Source organism: Phyllobates terribilis, unplaced genomic scaffold, assembly GCF_046119375.1.
Source record: "Phyllobates terribilis strain yellow unplaced genomic scaffold, ASM4611937v1 Scaffold_9__5_contigs__length_417890890, whole genome shotgun sequence".
NCBI classification, from domain to species: domain Eukaryota; kingdom Metazoa; phylum Chordata; class Amphibia; order Anura; family Dendrobatidae; genus Phyllobates; species Phyllobates terribilis.
In genome coordinates, this window is record NW_027362769.1 from 347504076 (window position 1) to 347530067 (window position 25992).

Consider the following 25992-nt stretch of genomic DNA (forward strand, 5'->3'; position numbering starts at 1 on the left):
TCCAAATAAAGCAGCGTTCTGCGTTGCTTGGCTACTGGGGAAGACAGCATCCCATCTTTCTCGGGAAGAGAAATCAGTGAGGGACAGAGCATCCCTCGTCCTCACACATTCCACAACACCAGAACGCGATGCTCCACAAGATTGGTACTGTTTCCCTGCAAGCGTGGTATCTCCTCCTCCAGGGTCAGGACAATGGCGGCGCTTACAACCGGAGTAGAGTAGCACCAGACCCACTCAATTCCCAGGTGGGAGCAAAGAACCATGATTCGTAACAATTTGATATTGCTGTAATGCATCACAAATGCAAAACGCATATGATCATGATGAAAGATCTCATACTGTTTTGTGTCTACATCTCTTTTGGAGCCATATGATTGTTCATGGTTACAGACTACAAACAAGTCCTCTATAGTCTGATCACACTCCCGCACATCTGACCCCCAACTTATTACAGGGGTTGTGAACGTTCAAAAAAGTTTTGACCATAGCCTGTGTGTTAAGGTTGCACTGTTCATAGAAGCCTGGCAGCTGTTAGTACAGCTTCCAGGGACAGGCTTAGCACAAGCCACTCTATTTACCAGATCCTAGGGGTTGCCCTGGCCTTCACCTTTTAACCTCTTGTGCTAATGTAGCACCCTGAGGATTCGGCTGCTACAGGGGTATTGCACCTCAACCCAGAGGTGTGATATTCCACTCCCGGGTAAGGATGGAGTGTGGGACTGAGCTCGGTAGGCTGCATGCACTACATACATCCCATTTCCGAGGAACAGACCAACGGTACTCCCACTTAGAAATGTGCAGGTACGACCGAGTCTGTTCCTGGCTGGAGTGGGAGGGGGGTGGAACATCCCATGTAGTGTAGGGGCAGATAGGGGGAGCAGCCTGGGTAAAGATAGGAGCTCATTGGGTGCTGGTCACCTGAGCTCACACATAGAGGGATATATAAGGTGGGCACCAACTAGAATCAGGGTCAGTTGTAGAGAACAAGTCAGTTGTAGAGAACAAGTCAGTTGGAGAGGAGCCTGTCTGATGCAGAGAACAAATCGGCAGAGAGAAGGAAACAGCAGCCCTGGAGAGAGAGAGAGTGGAGCAGAGAAAGACCCAGAGGGGGAAGACTGAAGGGACCCAAGAACCCAAATTAGAGCACCGGGTGAGGAGTCAGCAAAAGGGTACCGGAACCCAAACTGGTGGGGGTAAAAACAATCCCCAGCCAGAGACCGGAGGCCGTGGGCAGCATCTGCCACGGCCACCCACCACATTCACCCCGAAGGCACACCACATGAAGGGTCAGGGAACCCAAGGCCAAGGGTGTCCCAACAGCAGGCCCGAGGGAGCTGGACCTAGGTGGATCACTGGTGGGGACGGCTGAAGAAAGGACAGAGGGAGAGCTCAGGGCCACGCTCCGGACTTGTTTGGGGGTTGGCTGGATCCAGGACCTGGTGGACGCAGCACGGCTCGGGTGGTCACTAGCAGCTGGAGTGACCAGTACAACATCTGCAGTAAGTAAACACCCTTAACTGCACAACCCGACTCTGTCTTCACTGCCGTCTGCACTACACCACCACAACCCCCATCCTCTGCTCCTGTCCCCTCTGAGGCTATACCCCTCCCGTTGGGGGTTATCTCACCAAGCTGCGCACCCACCATCAGCCTCAGCGGACCCTGCTGCAGCGGCGGCCACAGTGACCGCATCACAACGGGTGGCGTAGTCGACACAAAAGAACTTTAGTAACATCTGTAGAACTGCCACATCACACTGAGCTTGACGCCCTGGGCACGGGACCGGGTCACAGCCGCTCGGAGACTACAACCCCCCCCCCATCTGATCCGGTGCCGGGTATTCCCCTCAAAAAGGAATATGTCCCAGGGGGCGCGTCAACTTTGGCGTAGTCGGCAGGATTACGTGCCCGCAACACCCGGGTACTGCGTGCCTGAAGAAAAGTGCAAGTTTACCTCAGAAAGAAGTCTCCTGCCGGTTCCGGAGGGTCCCCGCCATCGGACTCCATCACCAGTCGTTTCCCGCCGATTGTCCGCCATTTCCAACTTGTTCCCGCCATCTGCAGAGTTTCCCGCCACTGGGCGACGCTTCCCGCCAAAACCGCAGATTTCCCGCCTTGGAAGAGCAGCGGACGCCATTATGGGCGTGCCAAAGGAGGGCAAGAGGCCACCTCCCATCGTGGGCCGGGACAGAAAATGGCGCCAAAAGTGGAAACCGCCCCCACCAACAGAGACTGTGATGTTGGAGGTGTCTGTCAGCGTGAAAGAACTACCCCTGGAGCTGACAGTCACCGAGTTGCCCCGGGACCGCCCTCGAGGTGGGAGGAGACGAAAGAGAAGAGAAAAGATGGGTGCCGCTTGGAGCAGTCTGGAGCGAGCGGACCCGGAGGCAAGAGGTCTAACGAGGAGTAGCGGAGGAGCTCACCCGGAGATGGAGAGAAAGCAGAACAGCACCGGCCCGCTGGCCAGGAGCCTGCCGGAAGAAGAGCAGAGCAGCACCGACCCGATGGTCAGGAGCCTGCTAGAGTCCACAACCCCGCTAGGTCTAGCGGAGATCTTAGCGCAGCTCCCCCGAGACCGGGAGTGTGCACAAACTGCCTTGGAGGGCCTCGCAAGGAGGATGGCCCGGGTACAGCGTGAGATACTGGCGGAGTGGAGCCGGGAGATGGCCCAGCAAGCTGGAACCCGTCCACGGAGCATGCTCCCCTGGGAGAGGACACCAACTGCCTCTACGGATGACGCGGGAGGACCCAAGGTCGGAGACGGCGCTGAGAAGGGAGCCGAACGTATGAAGGCAGGTAAAGGGGACGCTTATACCCCATACCGAGAGACCGCCCACCTGCCCCGGTTCCCCGTCGCAGAGCCCGAAAGTCCCCCGTCCGTGCCCGTAACCGCCATGTCACCGCTAATGACTAGGCCCCGACCAGAAGCCGCCGCCGCGACCCCTGTGACGTCACACGCACCGACCCGGAGCGTGACCAAGCAGGAAGAGCCTCCGGCCTGGTCGCAAGGCCCGGTACTCCCGGGCCCCGCATCACCAACAGCGCCCCCTACCTCCGCGGAACCTCCGGCCTGGTCGCGAGGCCAGGTAGCACAGGGCGCCGCCGTATTAACGGTGCCCTTTACGTTCCAAGTGCCCCAGGCCTGGCCGCAAGGCCTGGGCGACCTGGGCGCCACCACCACTGCGCCCGCACCCGCAAAACCAAGGGTGCCGAGTTTGGGAAAGGACCTCTTCAGCCAGCTCACATGGCCGGACGGGCGGCCCTTTATCTGGCCCGAGGAGTTTTGTGAGCTGGAGCGGCAACAAAGACTAGGGCCCTTGTGTGAGCCCCTGATCCCGGCTCCGAAGCCCGTGACTCGGGTCTCGCCTCCTTTAGAAGAAGCCCAATTCGTGTGGGACCCCACGGGAGAAGATTTGATGGGGTTCACCGGAGAAACTCGGGCAGTCGCCGCTGAGCGTACTGAGTGTTGTCGTCAGCAGCTAGCAGAGTTTGCGAGAGAACGGGAGGAGAGGCGGGTCAGAGAACAACAGGCCCAAATCCGGAGCGCGGAGCAGAAGAGCCGGACTAGGAGGAACCCCCGTGCAGCGCACTGTCCCCGCACCATCGGGACGGTGATAAAGTTCAACCCGCAGCATGGGTGGGGCTTTATTCGGGACCGTAACAACCGCGGTGACGTTTTTGTGACCCGCAGAGACGTCGAGTCCCACCTGCCGGAAGGTCACAAAGGCCGTGACCTCTACGTCGGAGACGAGGTCACTTTCACCCGGCACAAGTGTGCCAAAGGACCTTACGCCCTCCACGTACACCGCTTGACGGAGGAGGAGTTGCGGTACGGGGAGGAGGAGCCAGAGGACCCGGACGGGTCTGAAGCAACACCATATCACCAAGAAAAAGCAGGAGGGAGCCGTCGTTGAGGACGGGAGTAGAGACTGTATATAGTTGCCCGTCGGGGCACAGTGAACCGTTGTTGCTAATATAGTCCCCGTTGGGACCAGCATGTGTGAACTGTTACCCGTACTTCCCTTAATCCCACTGACCGAGGACTGAGAGCGGTCATTCCTCCCCAATACCTGGCCGAGGACTGAGAGCGGCCATAATCCCTGTATATAGTTGCGCGTCCTAAAGCGCCCCCTACCGGTTTTATAGGAAAACCAGTTTTCCAGAGAGACTGTCGCACTTTACCCGGTCATACGTTGCACAGTGACCGGAGGAGGAGCCTGAGGCGACGAGAATGTTTTATATATATATATAATGTTGTTTTATATGTTTTATGTTGTTTATGAAAAAAAAATTGTATGTTTTATGGTGTTTTTGTCTTACAGCCCGAGGACGTGCTGTGATTTACCAGGGGGGAATGTAGCACCCTGAGGATTCGGCTGCTACAGGGGTATTGCACCTCAACCCAGAGGTGTGATATTCCACTCCCGGGTAAGGATGGAGTGTGGGACTGAGCTCGGTAGGCTGCATGCACTACATACATCCCATTTCCGAGGAACAGACCAACGGTACTCCCACTTAGAAATGTGCAGGTACGACCGAGTCTGTTCCTGGCTGGAGTGGGAGGGGGGTGGAACATCCCATGTAGTGTAGGGGCAGATAGGGGGAGCAGCCTGGGTAAAGATAGGAGCTCATTGGGTGCTGGTCACCTGAGCTCACACATAGAGGGATATATAAGGTGGGCACCAACTAGAATCAGGGTCAGTTGTAGAGAACAAGTCAGTTGTAGAGAACAAGTCAGTTGGAGAGGAGCCTGTCTGATGCAGAGAACAAATCGGCAGAGAGAAGGAAACAGCAGCCCTGGAGAGAGAGAGAGTGGAGCAGAGAAAGACCCAGAGGGGGAAGACTGAAGGGACCCAAGAACCCAAATTAGAGCACCGGGTGAGGAGTCAGCAAAAGGGTACCGGAACCCAAACTGGTGGGGGTAAAAACAATCCCCAGCCAGAGACCGGAGGCCGTGGGCAGCATCTGCCACGGCCACCCACCACATTCACCCCGAAGGCACACCACATGAAGGGTCAGGGAACCCAAGGCCAAGGGTGTCCCAACAGCAGGCCCGAGGGAGCTGGACCTAGGTGGATCACTGGTGGGGACGGCTGAAGAAAGGACAGAGGGAGAGCTCAGGGCCACGCTCCGGACTTGTTTGGGGGTTGGCTGGATCCAGGACCTGGTGGACGCAGCACGGCTCGGGTGGTCACTAGCAGCTGGAGTGACCAGTACAACATCTGCAGTAAGTAAACACCCTTAACTGCACAACCCGACTCTGTCTTCACTGCCGTCTGCACTACACCACCACAACCCCCATCCTCTGCGCCTGTCCCCTCTGAGGCTATACCCCTCCCGTTGGGGGTTATCTCACCAAGCTGCGCACCCACCATCAGCCTCAGCGGACCCTGCTGCAGCGGCGGCCACAGTGACCGCATCACAACGGGTGGCGTAGTCGACACAAAAGAACTTTAGTAACATCTGTAGAACTGCCACATCACACTGAGCTTGACGCCCTGGGCACGGGACCGGGTCACAGCCGCTCGGAGACTACAACCCCCCCCCCCATCTGATCCGGTGCCGGGTATTCCCCTCAAAAAGGAATATGTCCCAGGGGGCGCGTCACTAGATTGGCTCACTCGGCTGCACATTGAGGTAGACATGGAACGCTGTCTCTTTAAATTTCTCGTTGGTTTATTAAAAAGATGACATAAACTGATATAGAGTTCATACAAATAAACACGGCCCTTCTGGCATAGTGGCAAAGCAGAAGAAAATGTACAGCACAGTCCTTGCACTTGCTGGGGTCCGGCCCACTCATGATTAGCAAAAACACAAGTTCCTCTCTCTGGAGCTAGCCTCTCCATATACACTGAACACCACGTGATTCAAAAGACTGGACATTTATAGCCCAGGCCACACCCTGGGGTGGAGAAATGGTGAACAGCCTCCCACCCGCTTTACAGCTGTTCACATAAAACCTAGCCATTAAAAATGGCCGATTAACATATCCCCCCTCCAGCACTCTGCCAGTGACTTTGTCACACCCTGTACAGGGATCTGACGTAAACAGAGGCTGCTGGGTTGAGGCCACAGAGTAGCTGCTGATCGGTGGAGCCAGCTGAAGACAAGAAGGGTTGCCACGCTGACTTAAAACTAATAGATCAGGGAAAAAACTGGAAAGCAAACGGATGAACAAAATTCAAGCTGGGCCCAGAAAATGGGAGAAATCAGGAGGACAACACAGAAGCAAGGACTAGCACTACAAACCAGGTAAGCAGAACTCATTGACTGGCACTGAAAGTCAGAGATCCAGGGGTTTAAATAGCCGGGGGCCCTGCCCAGGGCTCTCAAAAAGGAATGATCAAAAGCAAACAATTAACCCCTATAGCTCCCTAATCCAGCTTCACCAAAAGTCCCAGGAATAAAACAGCACTGATGCTGTCACACGTCACATACAAAAAAGGTTCAGTGCCGCCTAGCAGACGAAGCAGAAACAGAGGGGACAGGAACCGGCACAGATGATACAATATGTAAAAAAGTAAAAAACAAACTATCTTTTCTTACCCTCCCCAGGTTGAGCACTGTGTCCTCACCGCTGCCGCTGTCTCTGTTGATGGGGTTGATGTTTTGACTTCACGCCGCCAGCGCTGCAGCCAGTCACTGATCTCAGTGTAGATTTCACTAGCCACTAAACTAAGTGATTGACTGCAGTTATTACAACTACAGCCCTACCGCAGATATCAGAGCAATGGTGGATACTCAGGGCTGGATCCCGAGAGGGTAAGTGAAGCTTAGTTTGTTTTTTTCTGATAATTCAGCTATGGTCAAAACATTTTTGAAAGTGTTGAACCCTTTAATAACGTAATAATTAGTTGGTTAGCAAGAAGTAAGGGATAGATGGAAGGAAGCAGGGGCGGAACTACCGCCCGTGCAGCCGGTTCATTGAACGGGGGCCCCGAGGGAGAGGGGGCCCCTCCAGCAGGGCCGCCATCAGGGCATGTCTGCCCTGACTCCAGTGTGGGGCCCAGCCGGTAGGGGCCCCCTTGGAGCCCCGTTGGGGGCCCCCTCTTGTGAGTCTCTCTCCTCATGGGGCCCCCGGCCCCATGCCAAGCGCCGGGTCCGGGACATCTCAGCGCTGCGCTGCGCTCCTGCGGCAGCGCCTTCATGATTCCCCTGATTTCCGGTCATGTGACGGCGCCGTCACATGGCCGGAAGTCAGGAGAACCTAGTGTCAACGATTTGGACGAGCGCCAGGATTCTGCAGGGATCGCATGGGGGTAAGTATAACAAGTTTTGTTTTTTTCAAAATACAATTTACTAGGAGTGGGGGAAATGGGAGGGGTGTGTGTGTGTGAGTGAGATAAGAGATGCACATGGGGTGGGGGGAGATGATAAAAGATGCACATGGGGTGGGGGGGATGAGAGAGGTGCACATGTGGGGGGGGGGGATGAGAGAGGTGCACATGTGGGGGGAGGGGGATGAGAGAGGTGCACGTGGGGGGAGGGGGATGATAAAATATGCACATGGGGTGGGGGGGATAAGAGATGCACATGGGGTGGGGGGGATAAGAGATGCACATGGGGGAGGGGGATAAGAGATGCACATGGGGGGGGGAGATAAGAGATGCACATGGGGGGGGGAGATAAGAGATGCACATGGGGGGGGGGAGATAAGAGATGCACATGGGGGGGGGGAGATAAGAGATGCACATGGGGGGGGAGATAAGAGATGCACATGGGGGGGGAGATAAGAGATGCACATGGGGGAGGGGGATAAGAGATGCACATGGGGGAGGGGGATAAGAGATGCACATGGGGGGAGGGGGATAAGAGATGCACATGGGGGGAGGGGGATAAGAGATGCACATGGGGGGAGGGGGATAAGAGATGCACATGGGGGAGGGGGATAAGAGATGCACATGGGGGAGGGGGATAAGAGATGCACATGGGGGAGGGGGATAAGAGATGCACATGGGGGAGGGGGATAAGAGATGCACATGGGGGGGATGAGAGAGGTGCACATGTGGGGGAGGGGGATGAGAGATGCCCATGGGGGGGATGAGAGAGGGGCACATGGGGGGGAGGGGGATGAGAGAGGGGCACATGGGGGGTGGTGAGAGCTGCACATGTGGGGGAGGGGGATGAGAGAGGGGCACATGGGGGGTGGTGGGAGCTGCTCATGGGGGAATTGGGAGAAAATGAGCTGCACATGGGGGAATTAGGAGTAGGGGGATAATGAGCTGCACATAATGAATGTGGGGTGGGGGAGAGTAAATGATAAATGACGATGGGGTGGGGAGAGCACGGACATGATATAATGAATTGGGGCAGGGGGTGCATGTAAATAATGAATGCGGGGAACAGGAAGTATAGAGTAGAGGTTCTAATTAAATTATATATTAAGTGCCTATTTACAGTTAATGGGGGCACCGTGGTGGATTACAATTTATATTTGGAATGGTAGGTTGCATAATAACTAACCATATATTGATGGTGGATGCACGTCTGTATTCAGCTGCGTAATGTAGAAGTTGGGGAATGTGCTCTAGATAACTGTGTTATTTTATGCAGAGACGAGTCCTGGCTGGAAGACGTGATGGCGGTCTGTGCTGGATGAAGGAGAAAAGCGTAGCTGAAGGACTTCACCTAGAGACGTCACCAGTGAGTCAGTGCATTACATGTACACTTACACTATATACTATGTACCGGGCTCCTGTGTATAATGTCACTGGTGATCACTGTATTACCTGTACACTATATACAGAGCTCCTGTGTATAATGTCACTGGTGATCACTGTATTACCTGTACACTGACAATATATACAGAGCTCCTGTGTATAATGTCACTGGTGATCACTGTATTACCTGTACACTGACAATATATACAGAGCTCCTGTGTATAATGTCACTGGTGATCCCTGTATTACCTGTACACTATATACAGAGCTCCTGTGTATAATGTCACTGGTGATCCCTGTATTACCTGTACACTATATACAGAGCTCCTGTGTATAATGTCACTGGTGATCACTGTATTACCTGTACACTGACACTATATACAGAGCTCCTGTGTATAATGTCACTGGTGATCACTAGATTACCTGGACACTTACATTATACATACCATGTATAGAGCTCCCGTGTATAATGACACTTATGGTAATATTAGTAATGTGGTGGTAATATTAGTAATGTGGTGGTAATATGTGGTCTGGTCATGGTGTCGCAGTTTTTCTCCCTTCTGTGTGGTATTATTCGGTCACTATGTTGTGGTAATATGTGGTCTGGTCATGGTGTGGCGGTATTCCCTGTATGTGGTATTATTGGTCATTTTAAAAAAAAATTTATATGACACATTCCCTTAAAGAAAACTAAATAAAAATATTTCTAAAAAGAGTATTGGATATTTTAAGAAAATTTTAATAGGTTAGAGTAGGGCCCGGCCAGAAGAGTCTACCTTATCGTGGTGGCGGCTTTAAAAATCTTTTGGCCAAAACAAAAGCTGTTGGCTATGTATGTGGCACCGTCACATGGCCGAACGTCAGGAGAGCCTGGTGGCAGCGATGTGGACGAGCGCCAGGATTCTGCAGGGATTGCATGGGGGTAAGTATAACAAGTTTTATTTTTCTTAAATACAATTAATTAACTAGGAGTGGGGGGGATGAGAGATGCACATGGGGGGGATGAGAGATGCACATGGGGGGGGGAGATGAGAGATGCACATGGGGGGGATGAGAGATGCACATGGGGGGGATGAGAGATGCACATGGGGGGGGTGAGAGATGCACATGGGGGGGTGAGAGATGCACATGGGGGGGGTGAGAGATGCACACGGGGGGGTGAGCTGCACATGGGGGGGTTATGTTTACATAACTTTGTTGCCTTATGAAGCGCAGGGGGGGCCCCCAAAAATTTCTTGCACAGGGGCCCACTACAGTCTGTGTCCGCCCCTGGAAGGAAGTATGACTACACAGTGCTTGCTGGTAGTCTGTAACCATGGAAACATATGTCTGCACAAGAGACATGAACACAACACAGGAATTAGACTACTTATACAGTTCCACAATGCAATCTTTCAAGTGGGCCTAACAGGGTATTGATGAATAAAACTTTGTGTTAAAAAATGTTTTAAACAGTATTTAACAATATTTAATAATATTTTTTTTCTCTTTAGCTTATGACAGTCTTCTTATAAAATAATGCTTACAAAATGTAGGTTGAACAGTAATTACTTTTAGTTTTGGTTCTCCTTTTTATAAATATCTAATGTAAAAATGTTGCATCATTGCTATAACTTAAGTGAGTAATTTTACTATGGAAATGTCATATAGAGCACAATGCCTTAAAGGGGTTGTCCAGACTTGGGGTTCAAGTCTACAGTCACTCTATATGACTTCAGACCTGTGAATCCTCACAGCGTGCACAGTGCGCACATCAGAATTCTCCGGTGCCAGGAACGGCGGGCGCATGACCGCAAGTATGCGATCACGTACCGACTAGACTTAGTGGTCAAGCATGTTTAGTCGTAACGTGGCCGGGAGTATGCAAATTGCATACTTGTGGTCTCATGACTGACGCTTCCGGTGCCAGAGAATCCTGACAGTGTGCACTGTGCGCGATGTGAGGATTCACAAGTCTGCAGACTTGATCCCCAAGGCTGGATAACCCCTTCATGGAAAATTACTATCTACAGGTTGTGTCTTGTAGTACAACTCAGTTCCAATTACGTCTATGGGGTTGAACTGCAATTTCAAACCAAAGCCCGTGGAAAGTTGATGTTGTTTCTTGATTCATCATTGCTGTTTCTCCACTTTTTGGAGTAATTTCCTTACTTTTTTTGTGGTTGCTTCTTATTTTCTATACATTTTGTGCCACTTTTTTAGGTTGTCTTTATTTTTTAAGTCTTTTCTTTATTTTTCCTCATTCATTTTGCTTATCCAGATGTTTTAGACAGATTCATGAGATGCGATTTTTACCAATTGTTGCATTTTTGGTGCATCTCACTCCAGTCCCTGCTTGGAGTAAGGTTGTGGTGAAGTTTTCATTTTGGCACATTTTTGTGACTCTTTAAAAAATTGGCAACTATTGGTGCTAAAAAGTCACAAAAAAATGCTCAGAGGCAAAAAATACCATTTTTTTTATTTTGTACTGAATTCATATACTGGTTGCACCATTTTTAATAATTTGGCGCAAAACCACCAGTGAATACTGGAAGACAAAAAAGAAAGTGTCTCCAATAAATGGCAAATGTCGAATTGGGCTCTGAGGGCCTGGTTTATCATTTGCAATTTATTGAAATTACTTTTCTTTTTTTGACTTCAGTGTCGTTTTTTTTTGTCAAATTCTTCAAAATGGCGCACACGGTCCATGAATTCCAGACAAGATCAAAGCTGCTCTTTATTTTTATCTTTTAACTGTTTTTGTTTGCAACTTTTCAAAGTTGCAAAAATGCACCAAATTGAAAATTCCTCCAGATCCTTACTCCAGTCAGGGACTAGAGTGAGATGTGCCAAAAGAATGCGACATTTGGTGAAAGCATCTATCTACCTATCTATCTATCCCATATCTATCTATCTATCTTCAATCCATCCTCCGTCCCTCCATCCATCCATCTCTCCATCCATCCATCATCCATCTATCCTCCATCTATCCATCATCCATCTACTGTATCTTCCACCCATCCATCATCCATCTATCCTCCATCCATCTTCCATCCCTCTATCCATCTATTATCAATCTATCCTTCATCCATCTATCAATCTATTCTCCATCCCTCCATCTATCCATCAATCTATCCTTCATCCCTCCATCCATCCATCTCTCCATCCATCCATCTATCCTCCATCCATCCATCCATCATCCATCTATCCTCCATCCATCTATTCATCTATCATCAATCTATCCTCCATCCCTCCATCCATCCATCTCTCCATCCATCCATTCATCCATCCATCCATCTCTCCATCCATCTATCATCCAACTATCCTCCATCCATCCATCTATTATCCATCTATCCTCCATCCATCCATCTATCATCAATCTATCCTCCATCCATCTATCATCAATCTATCCTCTATCCCTCCATCCATCCATCTCTCCATCCATCCATTTATCCTCCATCCATCCATCGTCTATCCTCCATCCATCCATCTCTCCATCCATCCATCTCTCCATCCATCCATCTATCATCAATCTATCCTCCATCCATCCATCCATCTTTCCATCCATCCATCCATCCATCCATCCATCCATCTATCCTGCATCCATCCATCCATCCATCTATCCTCCATCCATCCCTCCATCCATCCATCCATCCATCTATCGTTGACCTACACAAAATGAGCTGAGACCCCTACTAATTCCTAAATTTAAAGTTTCAACCACCTCATTAGAAGACAAGATTTTCTTGGAATCTCTGACAACTTCCTTTTTTAGAAAACAATCTTCCACTAGAAAAAAAAGATTCAGGTGCTTTGTTAAAGTTTATAAATCATGAAACCGCTACAGTGATGGCCAACTCTACTTTATAAGAAGATGGTTGATTTGTTTTTGAGAGAAAGTTGGACAATGAACTTTCCATGCATGGTAAAGTAGCAAGAAGTAGAGTACAGATAGTGATAGGGAGTGTGACTGCAGGATCTGACTACACGGGTTTATATGTAGTCTGTTACCATGGAGACACATAGATCTGCTTAGGAACTGTGTACACAAAGATTTTTTATCATGGTCAAAACTGTATTTATTGATACATTGGAGCAATAGAATAAATGGAGGTTAAAGGAGTTTCCCAGTACATTAATATTGATGGCCTATCCTTAAGATAGGTCAGTAACATCAGATCAGTAGAGGTGCAACACCCAACTCCCCCGCAATTAGCTGTTCCCAGTGCAGATGGTGTCCTGATGTGATTAGTTGGGGAGTGGAACAACAAAGCTCCGTCAACTGCATAGTAGCCATGGCCGGTACTGCACATCTGCCACTATTCAATGAGCAGACCTGCAGTAGCCGGCCGCGGCTACTATACAGCTGTGCTGTGCAGCTATGCAACTGATCACATCTGGCTGCCACCGGCCCCAGAAAAGCTGATTGTCGAGGGTGACGGGTGTCGCACCCCTACTGATCTGATGTTACTGGCCTATCTTAAGGATAGGCCATCAATATAAAAGTCTAGGACAACCCCTTTAAGATGGGCCTGTCTGTCAGATAACCTATGCTAAAAGTAAGTGAAATTTCCTGTAAAGTATGTGCTAAATATTTGCATACTATCTCTAGGGATTTTACATTATTATCTTTTTTAAGTGCATTGGTTGAACAGAAAAAGAATCTGTCGAAACCTTCGTAACCAGATGAATGATCTCGATCTCAATAAAACCAGCTAGTATCTAATAAAATAATGTGAAAAAAGGTGGAAATTGGAAAAAAATGGGAGCCGTAGTTCTAGCGCCACTGAATGAAATGGGCACAGAAGTAAAATCCAGAATGTGAACGTTTATTAAAAGAAATAAATAAAAATCAGTACAAAAAAGGACGACGCGTTACACATTGAAACAATGTCTTCTTCAGGCCAATAATTGAATGCACCTAATATATGATATATTGTGAGACCCACTGTCCAACCTTTCGGAGTTGTGGCTTAGAAGTAATTTTTGTTTTTACCCATGGTTCCTCTTTTCTTATTTTTCCTTTTGTTTTACCCAAATTTCAGACAAGTTGCAGTTTGGGGACATTTTATTATATTAAGGAACTTCATTATTAGCACTTCACTATTATAATTTTAGCTATTTTAGCTACTTGTCAGAGCTATTCCAGTAATAGAGGAAGGTAGTGAGGTTCTGTAAGAGCTGTATCCACAGACTGCAGGCTGCTATAAAGGGCACGTATACCCTGCGTCTGCGTGGCAATGGTTAAAGCATAACTATCGTCTGAAATTTTTTTCATAAATCAATGGTTCTCATGAAAATAAGGAACTTTGTAACATAACTTATCAGAAATATCTGCTACTTTCTCCTCCGGGACTGATATTTCACTCTGTAAACTCTGTGTTACGAAACTGCAATCCAGAACTAGGGCAGGAGAGGGAAAAGCTGTCCCTGCACTAGGACTAGACTGAAACCCTACGATGGAGGGGGCAACCTATTCCTAGCGAATAGACCCACCGTCGTTTCCTAGACTAAACTCAAAAGAAGACCTAAAGGAAAAGGGAAAGGAACTAATGACTGGGGAAAAACAAACAGGTGACCTCCTAGCAAGAAACTAGAGGAAGCTGCAGAAACGAAAAGGGAATACTGGAATCTCAGCAGGCAGAACTAGAGGATCCCAGAACTGCACAGAACTAAACACAGAAACCACTACTACCAAACCTCCTAGTCAAAACTCTCGCGGATTAACACTGTTGTCCGGCAAAGACTAGGAGGCAGGTGCAGGGTAATAAAGGGTGATACAGTCACCTGACCTTAGTCAAAACCAACACCAGGGGAAAAAGACCAACAGCCAAAACCCACAACAAAATGGCGGATGGTCCCAAAGAAACAGATTCTAACACTCTGTACTCAGTAAAGACAGATTTTTCCATTACTAAGATATGACAGTTGGTGCTCATGAGGTTCTATGGAGGAGGAGGAGCTAGAGGCAGATGCAAATATTCTGCTGCAAGTTCTCCTAAATTGACAGTTACACTTTAATCTTTTTTTCTTAATTGTAACAGTTGTTTCAAGAGAACTTGCAACAGAATGTCTGTCTGCCTCTAGCGCCTCACTAGAATGTCTGTGTCTGCCTCTAACTCCTCCTTAGAATGTCTGTGTCTTCCTCTAGCTCCTCCCTAGAATGTCTGTGTCTTCCTCTAGCTCCTCCCTAGAATGTGTGTGTCTTTATCTAGCTCCTCCCTAGAATGTCTGTGTCTTCCTCTAGCTTCTCTCTAGAATGTCTGTGTCTTCCTCTAGCTCCTCCCTAGAATGTCAGTGTCTTCCTCTAGCTCCTCCCTAGAATGTCAGTGTCTTCCTCTAGCTTCTCTCTAGAATGTCTGTGTCTTCCTCTAGCTTCTCTCTAGAATGTCTGTGTCTTCCTCTAGCTTCTCTCTAGAATGTCTGTCTTCCTCTAGCTCCTCCCTAGAATGTCTGTGTCTTCCTCTAGCTTCTCTCTAGAATGTCTGTGTCTTCCTCTAGCTTCTCTCTAGAATGTCTGTGTCTGCCTCTAGCTCCTCCCTAGAATGTCTGTGTCTTCCTCTAGCTCCTCCCTAGAATGTCTGTGTCTGCCTCTAGCTCCTCCCTAGAATGTCTGTGTCTTCCTCTAGCTTCTCTCTAGAATGTCTGTGTCTTCCTCTAGCTCCTCCCTAGAATGTCTGTGTCTGCCTCTAGCTCCTCCCTAGAATGTCTGTGTCTTCCTCTAGCTTCTCTCTAGAATGTCTGTGTCTTCCTCTAGCTCCTCCCTAGAATGTCTGTGTCTTCCTCTAGCTTCTCTCTAGAATGTCTGTGTCTTCCTCTAGCTTCTCTCTAGAATGTCTGTGTCTGTCTCTAGCTCCTCCCTAGAATGTGTGTGTCTGCCTCTAGCTCCTCCCTTTTTATCAAAACTGGGTGTCTGCCCCTGCATCATGCTGTTTTCAGATGGGGCAGCAAAAAAAAACGATGACAGATCCCCTTTAAACAATAGTTGGTTCATGTATAAAAATGTCTCCTGGAGATATTTTATTATTTAGAAAATGTCTCAGATGTCTCAAAAGTCTCAACACATGCATATAGTTTTCTCACAAAGTATGAAGAACATGAGAACATTTAGGAGTAGGGAGCCCTGGAAGTTCGGGTTCTACCGAAGTTTAGTCGAAAGTTCTGTTTGGGTACCCGAACTTGAACCTGAACCCGAACCCCATAGAAATCAATGAGGATCCAAACTTTGGAGCTGGAAAATCTTGTTCCCTCTCCATACATGACAATTTTGTGATATGACAATATATGTTAATGTTGCAAGATGATCAAATTTTTTTTTGTAAATCTCTAAAATTTCGACTATGATTTTTGATATCCTTTAAAAAAAAAGTAAAAGAAATTATTCCATCACGAATGTTTTTAACATCCGAACACCTCACCTGCGAATATACAAGAAGTTCAAAAAGTTGCAAAAAATATAAAAAAGATAAAAGAAACAATCTAAAACGATTGACATTAATTATCAACGAACTCTATGCAAATGATCTTTACCATTATTTAAATCCGGAGTCAGGAGAGGTTGGACAATCGGCGCATGATAACGAATTACCTTGATTTAGATGCCCATTGTCTCCTCTGATCGGTCCTCTAGAGGAGCGATGATTGTCTGAGCTCAGCTGGGACTTCACGTGTAGAAAGAATGATTGCGATCTGAAACTTTCCGCAGCTGAACAACTACATTGTATGACAAATGTCTTTCACAAGGATGTGGTGATGGGGGAGGGGAATATACAGACAGCTCCGCTTTGAGAAAATAGTGGGTGATAAAAGTTCTAATGTACGAGTGAGTCAATATTCGTAATATCAGTCATTTTCTGTCCAATTAGACAAGAGTCCTTAAAAAAGGTCACACTCCTTCAATCATCCAACATGCCCAATCCAACACACATCTGCTGCTGGGGGCAATAAATTGGGCACCGCACATGTCAGATTGATGGCCAATTCTGTTGACGTCATCTCAGAAGAGAACAATGGAACTGAAAAGAAAAATAATGAAAAAAAAATCCCCAAGGACTGAAACAGTTCAGAATAATAAAAACTTGTCCTTCGAACACTTTAGCAGAAATGACTCCTTCTTTTCATGATAATCTTGAAATCTACCCTGGCCAACTGATAAATGAGAAAAACTTTTGTTCGTCAGGTGAAATGATTTTTTTTGCAGCACAAAAGATCATAGTTCTCGGCAGCGCAGGACTCGCGCTGTCGAGAACAATAGCAGCCTATGTGCACTGAACAATCTATTACAGATCATAAAGCGATTAGTAAATGGGCTACTAAATGATCACTGATCGGTAAATATTAACCATTCGGCGATCATTTAAAGCGAAAAGTCAGGTGGTGTGAACTCATCTTTAGGGCTTGTGCACACAATCGAGTTTCTCGGACGAGTGCTATCCTTGGTTTTCACAGATAGCACTCTTACCAATGATAGTCTATGGGGCTGTGCACGTGTCCAATTTATTTCTCAGACCGAGTGGTCCGCCAAAAACACTGGAGACATGTCCGATGTTGATCAATGCAAGTCTACGAGTCCATGATAAAATCATAACATCCGAGTGCAGTCCGATTTTTAAGGACTGGCATAATGGAGAAGGTGGAGAAACTTTTTTTTTTCTCCAAGTGCAAAAAAACTAATGCCACTCTGGTCAAAGCGTGAGAAGAATAATCAGACTATTTTTCTCGGATGTGGAGAAAATGGTCGTGAGACCCTATCCTTAGGCTGTGTGCCCACTATGAGATTTTGGTGCGTCTTTCACACTGCATATTTTTGCTTCCTTCGAAAACGTATCGTCTTTTGGTTCCAGCAAAGTGGATGGGATTTTTTCTAATGCTGCGGTGCGTGTTTCACATCCGCAATCTGTCAGCTTCTCTTACGCTGAGTTTTAAGCGCCTATTTTTCCCCATAGAATTGCATTAGGTGCAGAAAATCTGCAAGTAAAAATATGCATGTAATCCGCACATGAAGGTTTGTAAAAGCCAAATACCAAGAAATAGCAAAAAAAAAAAATACATACCAAAAAGAAGAATCCACCCGTGACTACATTGTACTTAGCTACTTTTACAAAGAGGGATAATAACATGATGGTTTTATACTTTTTAGTTACTTTTTCCCCAGACACATGTGGCAAAGGTGGAGAAACATGGCGTAGAGCTGGGACCACCACTGCCCATTTACTGTGTATTGGGATTGCATCGCTGTAGGAGCACTGACCTCGCCAAACTAATGTAAATTGCTAGTGCCCATCTGTTATATAGTGTCAGCAGAGTGCCATCCATAAGAAAATGGCAGAAGAATGTCCCCCAAAATTGTGTTGGCAGAGTGCCCCTTTTATAAACCGTGACAGCTGTGTATCCCACATAAACAGTGCCAGCAGAGCTCCCCTATAAACATTGCTGGAAGAGGGTTCCTAACAAACAGTACCAGCAGAATGCCCCCATAATCAGTACCTAAGGAGTGTTGCTCATGAACAGTGCAAGAAGAGTGTTCGCAATACACAGTGCCAGCAGACTGCCCCCATAATCTGTACTTAAGGGGTAATAGTACAAGTGTTCCCAATACACAGTCCCAGCAGAATGTCCCCATAATTGGCACCTAAGAAGTGTTGCTCACGAACAGTACAAGAGTATTCACAAAACACTGTGTCATCAGAATGCCCCCATAATCGGTACGTAAGGGGTATTGCTTATGAACACTGCAAGAAGAGTGTTACCAATGCACAGTGCCAGAAGAATGCCCCTATAATCAGTACCTAAGGGGTGTTGCTCATGAACAGTGCAAGAAAAGTGTTCACAATGCACAGTGCCAGCAGACGGCCCCCATAATCTGTACCTAAAAAGTGTTGCTCATGAACACTGCAAGAAGAGTGTTCACAATACACAGTGTCAGCAGACGGCCCCCATAATCGGTACCTAAGGACTGTTGCTCATGATTAACTGTGCAAAAAAAGAGTGTTCCCAATAAAAGGTTTTAGCAGACTGGCCCTGTAATCAGTGCTTTAAGGGTGTCTCCCATAAAAGAAGAGCGCTAAAAAAAAACCTGCCCACAGAATACCACCATGAGAACACAGCAATAATTTTGATGCTTCATCTCAGTATTTTGATTTTTTCCTATTTCCAGCCATCTGAGAGCTCTTTAAAGTCATTGTCTTTGGATTCATATAAAGGATTGTTGTACAATTTGCATCTTTTTTTTTTAGGGAGGAACGGAAACAAACCTCTCTGCTGTGCGGGAACAATCAGGTTATATTCTACCGCTCAGTGTGAAGACACTTCTACCCAGTTTATATATTTGTTTTGTTTTACTACTTTTGCACAATAAAAACACTTAGAATAATCGTATAAACAGCTTTTTGATCATTTTAGGAGTAAAAACAATAATTTCAGGCATTATAGATGTGATGATACCAATTTACTATATTTCATTTATTTATTTATTTATTTTTTAAAATAATATACATGTAAGTTCCAAGTGGTTGGGATTGGAGCGTGCTCTGATCCTGGTCGTTGTCAGCTGTTTGTTAAAGCTCTAACATCTGCTGCTGACAGTGCACTCTTAACTTCTGAGATATATACCATAAACAATGCCAGAGGAGGGTCCTCCATAGTGTCGGAAGGAAGCCCCCAATAAACGATATTGCTTCTCGAGAGAGACTATAGAGACAATAAAAACTTAATTGAAAAAATCCAGTAAAAATAAACTATTGAATCATCCTGTTCTGTGCAGTTTACAATAACTTCACTTAGCAGTTTCTTTTAATGTCTTCTTTTTCTCTTTGTGTTTACCAGAAGTGACACCCATTATAACAACTGAGAAGATAGATTGTGGGGGATGGTATTGTACATCAGAGTGTGGAGAGGGAGGAAAGCATTCAAGTCTTCAGGGAGGTCTAATCACACAACATGAATCAGTGTAGATAGGGAGAAAAGTATCCTCTGCAAGGGAGTGGTGGGAATTATGCAGAGAGAGGAAAGCACCCAGGCAGATTCTACAGGAATCAGTACAGGAAAAAGTGCACAGCTTATTACAAGAAAAAAGAACAGTAAAGTACCCATGTGATCATCAGAAAAAGAAAGATCAACGTCCAGGATGCAAAGACGACATGAGAAAGGCTCGCTCCTCAACAATTCACTCCACAAGACAGACTCCACCTTGCTACTGTCTTTCTTGTACATGGTATTGTACATCAGAGTGTGGAGAGGGGGGAATCATCCAAGTCTTTAGAGAGGGCAAATCACATAAAATGTTTCAGTGTGGATAGGGAGACAAGTACACTGATCCTCTGCAAAGGGAAGGGTGTGACTTATGTAAAGAGAGAAAAGTATCCAGTCAGATTCTACAGGAATCAGTACAGGAAAAAGTACACAGCTTATTAGAAGAAAGAGATCTGATAACTGTAAAGAACCCAAGTTATCAGAAAAAGAAAGATGGACGTCCAGGATGCAAAGGCACCATGAAAAAGACTCGTTCCTCAGCAATTCACTCCTGAATACAGAAACACCACCATGCTACAGTTTTTCTTATACATCAGAGTGTGGAGAGGGAGGAAAGCATCTTAGTCTTTAGGGAGGACAAATCACACAAAATCAGTGATATCAGTGTAGATAGGGAAGAAAGTACACTGATTCTCTGCAGGGGGAAGGGTCTGAATTATGTAGAGAGAGAAAAGTACCCAGTCAGATTCTACGGGAATTAGTACAGGAAAAAAGTACACAGCTTGTTACAAGAAAGAGATCTGATAACTGTAAAGAACTATTGTGATCATCAGATAAAGAAAGATCAATGTCCAGGATGCAAAGACGCCATGAGAAAGACTCACTCTTCAGCAATTCACTCCGCAAGACAGAGACTCCACCATGCTACAGGTCTCCACCATGCTACAGGTCTCCACCATGCTACAGGTCTCCACCATGCTACAGTCGACCTTGTCGGAACCAGAAGACATTGATGTCTTGCATAAGTAAACAGTGGCAGTTTCCATTCAATAACAGCAAGCAAATGTCTTGAAATCCATGAGGAATTGATATGCAAAGTACAGTAGGAAACTGCACACATTTTCAATTTACAACATAAACTTGCTGAAATCGGTACATTTTGTATTTTCCCATTTGCAATATACATTTGTTACATGAGACCCTGCTCCAAAAAATATATATATTCCCAGAAAATTTCCTAATATTGAGGTCATATAATATCTGTACAACTTCTGAAACATCAGCCGTGATGTATCCAGCGAGTTCAGCTCTTCAAATTAATGTGGCTACCAAATGTACTACTTATGTTGGAGAATTCTTACCTCTGCTTTAAGGATGGAAGCGACACCCATGAATTGATCTTCAGTCTGCATCGATAACAGGAAGACAAAATCCAGAAATGATCTGTGCGTATTTCTGATATTTAACCATTTATCAGTGTTAGCTGATACAGAGGTCCTTTCATTGTCACTTACATCTGCCGCCTCCGTTACTACATTGTCCTGTGAGACAATGACATTTCGCTCCGAGGAGGAACTAGTTTATTATTCATTTTTGTAGTCATTTTGTGTTATTAGTCACAAGGCAGCTCAACCTTGCCAGAAATGTTTCATTTTCTGTTCACATTGCGTGAGATGTGCAGCTAAATAAAGTCTATTGTTCCCTGTTATCTGTTTTTCACCAAGAATACTAGTAGGAAAAACAGAAAAATCTGACTTTATGAGTATGTGCACTTGAATTTCTTTTTTTCCATGGGTTTTTGGAGCAGATTCTGCTCCAAAATTCACATGAAAATCCTTTTCATGCACTATTTAAGTAAGCTTTATAGTGCACGTGGCAATGTTTTTTTTCCATGTGTTTTTTATTCCACTTGGAAAAGTAAACATAATGTCAATTCTTAAAGGGTTTTTGCTATTTAATCTGAGTGCAGCATAATGTATGGGCAGAGACCCTGATTCCAGTGATGTGTCACTTATTAGGCTGTGTGCTGTAGTTTCAATACATTAAGTGTTTTATCAGCAGGAGATTTATCACTGCAGGACTAGGTGTCCTGTGCCAGGCAGTCCAGTTAATCTGTGTAACCCCGCCCCCACCACTGATTGGCAGCTTGCTGATAATGTGCACAAGAAGCTGCCAATCAGTGGCGTGGGCGGGGTTATAAAGGGCTCAGCATTCCGAGCACTGCTACATCTGCAGCAGAGAAGACAGAGATTTTATCAAAACTGCACCAAGCAGCCCAGTAAGTGACACATCGCTGGAATCAGGGTCTCTGCCCCTACATCATGCAGATCTCAGATTACATAGCAAAAACCCACTGACAGATTCCCTTTAAGGCATCTTTGTTTGAAAAATCGCTCCAAATCTGATTGAATCATTTGAAATGGAGAAAAACGCTGTTTACAGAAAAATCACATTAAAAAATGCAAAAAAAACAAAAAACTAAAAAACTGAAAAAAAAAATTTTTCTTCATTGTTCTATTCGCAGCAGGATTTTTTTCTTTCTGCATGGAAATTATCAGCCATAAAAATCTAAGTCAGAAAAGTTTTCTTGTTGAGGATTTTGAAGAGATTCTCGCTTCAAAATCCAAAAAATCAAATTGTATTCAAGGAGTATTTGTAGTGTTTTATCCTCTTCAAAATCCATGGCAAAAAACTCTGTGTGAACACATTACTCTAAACTAAAAACTAGGGTCACACAGTTTTTCAGGAGGATTTTCCTTTGTGAATATACTCCAAACTTTCCACTGTCAAATAAAAAGCTGCAAAACACCATGTGGAAAAAAAATGCTTTAGTAAAAATGGACACCTCCAAAATTAAAGAAAGAAAAAGCAGCATTTCCTGCAATGGATTCCTTTTGAAAAACTCAGTGTTTGGCAGTTTACCTTTATTCCCAAAAATATTATCCCCCATCCATCACACACAGCAGATGAGGACAGCCACAAAGCAGTGAAGACATAGAGCCGCCTGCAGTGGGACGATGACTACTCGTTGGCCGTTGTCTCACTGCTCTAAAACACGACCCAATTGTATCAATGTCACACTGATGCCAATGCAGATCAAGGTGGCATTCGCATTGGAAATCTGGGGCACACGGCCTGAAGTCCGACACGTGTGGACTGGATCTTCAGCGATCATGAAGCAATCTGATACTTTCCTTTTTTTCCCCTTTCCAAATTTTAATCCCATAATTTTTTTTTGCCAATGTTATTATGCCGCCCACAAAATGCTACGCCACATGTTGCTGTTGTGACAACATTAGGTACATCCACATAACCACTAGCCTCAGCAGCGATGCTTCCACGTATAGGGGTGAGTACTGGGCCATTTTCTTTTTTTTAAGAGCATTCCCAAATCCTTGACAACCCACCCCCTTCTAGTGCTACAATAGGAGGCACTAGAGTTCTAGTCCTCTTCATCTCTGAAGAGGCAATTTGCATATTTAATTTCCCAGAGAAACATGCATGGCCTACAAGTCTCCTCACTCTGACATGCCAGGCTTGGCCTGTCACTATCCACAAGGAGGAACATTACCCCTTAGACCTCCTCCTCTAAAGTTGGTGTAGCACCCCGAGGACTCGGCTGCTACAGGGGTATTGCACCTCGAACCAGAGGTGTGGTATTCCACTCCCGGGCAAGGATGGAGTGTGGAACTGGGCTCAGTTAGCTGCATGCACCACACTCACCCCATTTCCGGGGGACAGACCAACGGTACTCCCACCAGATAGATGTGCAGGTACGACAGCGTCTGTCCCTGGCTGGAGTGGGGGGGGGGAGGAACATCCCAGTGGTGTAGGAGCAGACAGGGGAGGGACTCTGGGCATAGGTAGGAGCCCATTGGGTGCTGGTCACCTGGGCTCGGGTGTCAGAAGGGAGTATATAAGGTGGGCACCATCTTAGATCAGGGTCTGTTCAGAGAGGAGCTCAGCCAGAGAGGGCTGACAGGGAGCTGTGGCTCAGTCTGGGCCCAGCTCCAGAGCCAGGCCTGGAGAGGAGGCCTGAAGCAGAGAGAGAGAGAAGTAAGAGGAAGAAGGAACAGAAACACCAGGAAAGGCCCAGAGACGCAGGAAAAGAGGGAACCCTAAGATCCCACGGAATAACGGGTGAAGGGTTGGCAGAACAGGGTGCCGGATCCCAAACTGGTGGAGGCCAATTATCCTTAGCCAGGAACCGGAGGTCGTGGACAAGTTTTGGCGCGACCCCTCGCCATATCTACCAGGAAGGCATACCATATAGGGTCAGGGAAACCGGGAAAGGTTTCACCACCAGAAGGCCCGAGGGAGCTGGACAAAGGTGGATCCCTGGTGGGGACGGCCAGTAGAAAGGAAGAGAGGGGAGCTCAGGACCACGCTCTGGAACTGCCTGGGAGTTGGCCGAGTCCCGCACCTGGTGGACGCAGCACGGCTCGGGTGGTCCTACTGTGCACGGGCGACCTGGTAAAGAACTGTGAGTAAAGCTGTGAAAACTGCAATTGCACGTCTCAGTGATTCCTCGTCGCACGGGCACCATCAGTGCTGGGACATACACACCATCTCTCCCAACATCATTCTCATCCTCTGCCCTGAGGCCATACCCCTCCCGTTGGGGGTTATACCATCCACGCTGCACATCCGTACCACCGGCCTCAGCGGACTGCCCTGCAGTGGCGGCTTCATAGCCGCATTCAACGGGTGGCGTAGTCGGACACTAATACCATCATACCAATAACGCCACTTAGTTTGACACCCTGGGCACGGACCGGGTCACCGCCACGAGGACTACTACCCCTATCGGATCCGGCTCCGGGTATTCCCCGCGTGCGCAACGCTACACAACATGGCCCAGGGGGTGAGTCATTGGCATAGCTGAAGAGGTTAGGTGGATGCACGGCATGGTCACCCTGTAATGTCTCCGCTATGTGTGTGCTGATACAAGACGAGCATGAATGAGAGGTTTCATCATTTGTGCCAACTTCATTTTCTAGGGCAGAGGTGCTTCCCCCAATCAAACCCTCTATGTAAAACTCCATGCAGCTCTACCACCATCTTCGTGCTATCCTCCCACATATATGCATTCATCACCCCATAGGTCTCATACAGGAAACCCATGTACAGACAGTGCGTGATGCAAGAAAGCCATGCAAGGTCAGGACCAGAGGAGACAAGAGCAGATACAAGGCAGAAGATTAAAATGGTGCAGTGCAACATAAACGTCTGTTCACACTGTTTTTGTTGCTTTTTTCTGTGCTGGGAGTTTGTTATTAGGGCATTCAATGAATTATAAAAATTAACTGTCATTATGATTCTCTCGGTTAGATCAATATCAACGATACCAAACTTTTATCGATTTTTTTATTTTAGAGGTGAAAAATTTCAGTAGTTTATAAAAAAGAAAAGTTTTGCTTTGTTTCGCCATTTACCGACTTTTTTTATTGATACCAATTAGACGTACATGCGACGTTTATTGCATTTTTTAGGGAGCTGAAGTCACACAAAAAAATGCAAATCCGGCTTTTATAATTTTTTTAATCTATTTACGGCATTTATCATACGGGTTATTTAATTTAATATTTTCATAGACCAGACTTTTATGGATAGGGCGATACTAAATATTTTTTTTTTTATGTTTTATTTTTAAAGGGATAAAAGGAGGGTAATTAGATTTAAAAAATATATTTATTTTTATGTTTTTTAAAAGCTTTTTTTACTTTTTGCTTTATTTTTAGTGGGACTTACACTTGCGATCGACTGGTCCCTTATGCTATGTGCTGCAATATATATATATAGTATATACAAAAAAATATATCTGATTGCTGAGTTTCACAAAAGAGCCACAATATCAGAGACAGGGGGCTTTAGCAGACCTCTGATTCCCATGATTACCCATTGGTGCACCAGCGACCGCTCCATTTAAATGCCAAAGTCAGAGATTGGCATAGGCAATTAAATGGTTGACAGCAGCAATTGGAGCAAAGCTCCAGCTGCTGCTGTTAGAGACAGATGCCGGCTGTGTAACATAGCCGGCATCTGCTACATGTGGAGCAATCTTAGGTCCTGAGATCTCTCCACACACCAGCCCACTCATTGACGAAAATATCCATCATGCATGAGTTTTTAGATTGGAATCCAAAGGGCAGAAAAATGGCACCTCCCGAAAGACGTCTGAAGGAAGATTCCCATCTTGCCTCATTGTAAGGAAGGCCCTAGGTCCTATACTTATTGTAAAATGTTTGTCAAACACAAACTTTTACTGTCACTTTCCATAAATATGTGAATTTTTTTTTACCTAGCATAAATTCTCTACTTACTCTAGCGAAACATGTGGCGAAACATTATCAACCCCAATCTATACTAGAAGAAAA

The 25992-nt window shown here is 46.3% G+C and overlaps 1 protein-coding gene across 2 annotated transcripts in view; it reads right to left on the minus strand.

Moving 5' to 3' along the window:
- The window catches only part of IL21R (interleukin 21 receptor), a 64702-nt gene extending 43527 nt beyond the window's left edge, over window positions 1–21175 (minus strand). The window contains exon 1 of one of the 2 annotated variants that reach the window (XM_073645789.1): window positions 20977–21175. The gene's annotated coding sequence lies outside the window, so the exon portion shown is untranslated. Of the gene's footprint in view, window positions 1–16232; window positions 16373–20976 lie in introns of those variants that run through there. The other variant, XM_073645788.1, reaches the window with a different exon arrangement.
- Window positions 21176–25992: the final 4817 nt, after the last annotated feature.